Consider the following 1,367-nt stretch of genomic DNA (forward strand, 5'->3'; position numbering starts at 1 on the left):
ACTTAAAACTAAGCCCCCATTTTTGACTAAAGGTGGCGCTACTGAGCCCCTCACCACGCCCGTTTCTGAAACTTTGCACATGTCTACTGGCTAATAAATGTGATGTGTCTGTCGAGTTTCATCCAATTTCAAGTATGTTAAGAGTCTCAAAAGCATCAAAAAAGAATATTAAAGTTTGAAGCGTTGCCACGGCAACAGTATTAAAGATATCAAAAATCCTTTCACAAGTCTACATCTGCCGTGTGTTTACATTATACACATAAAGTTTGAAGCAAATCGGGTAAAAATAAGAGGGTGATTTCAAAGCATTTTGAAAGTGACACACTTCCTGCTGCCAGTTGGTGGCGCTATAACTTTGACTCACAATAGTCACATCCATGTGATCGGCCTCTTACAACGAACACACTGCGGAAGTTTCATCAAGATCAGTTAATGTATGCAGAAGTTATAACACACTTCCTGTTTATCTTTTCTTGCTATAAATTCGTTTCATCGCCACGGCCAAACCGTTCGAGATATCAAAAATCCGTCCGCAATTTAGCATCCTCAATGGCTTGACTTCATGCTGACCGAGTTTGGTGTGGATCGGATCAATTCCCTCGGAGGAGTACATTAAATTCCACAGCATGCGTTTTTCAAACAACCCATAATAGCTGACTTCCTGTTGGGCAGAGCTAATAACTTAGAGTGCGAAAGTTGTTCGGCCCGATAAGATCTATATGTGTACCGAGTTTCATACTAATACGTTCTTGTATGTGTCCAAGATTTAAGATTGTGTTCTAGGGGGCGCTGTTGAGCCCCCCTGCCACGCCCGGGTACCAGCTTCAGCCCGGCCCTAATGGCCGCGGGTTCTGACCTGCGTGCAAAGTTTCATGAGTTTTTGAGCACGTTAAAGGCCCCAAAAGCCCCCGAACCCTTGAAGAACAATAATAATAATAATTAAAGCTGCAAGCAGCGATGAAAGGGCCCTCGCACCCGTGCCATCAACACTCGGTGGTTTTAGGAAGACAGAACATGGTTGGGAAATGTACATTTAAGGAGGTATATATAGTAAGAGTATGTCAAAGTCAGTTACAAAATGTTTTGTATAATGGTGATAATAGCATGCTTCATGACTCAGCTAAGTGTTGCTAGCATGTTTAGTCTGTTTCTAGCATGCTCAGTACACAATAATTATGTGGTTAGTACTGCATTACTGTGTTAACCATGTCAGTTTCTGTTGCCAGTAGGTGGCGTTATGACTATAACTGAATATGAGCATGGATGTGTGTTCAGGACAGAACTCTTATCAAACGTGTGAAGTTTGGTGCAAATTGGACATTGCCTTCTTGAGTAACAACAAAGTCATGTTTCATTGAATTAGCATT

Source organism: Rutilus rutilus (genome assembly GCF_951802725.1).
Source record: "Rutilus rutilus genome assembly, chromosome: 2".
Lineage (NCBI taxonomy): Eukaryota > Metazoa > Chordata > Actinopteri > Cypriniformes > Leuciscidae > Rutilus > Rutilus rutilus.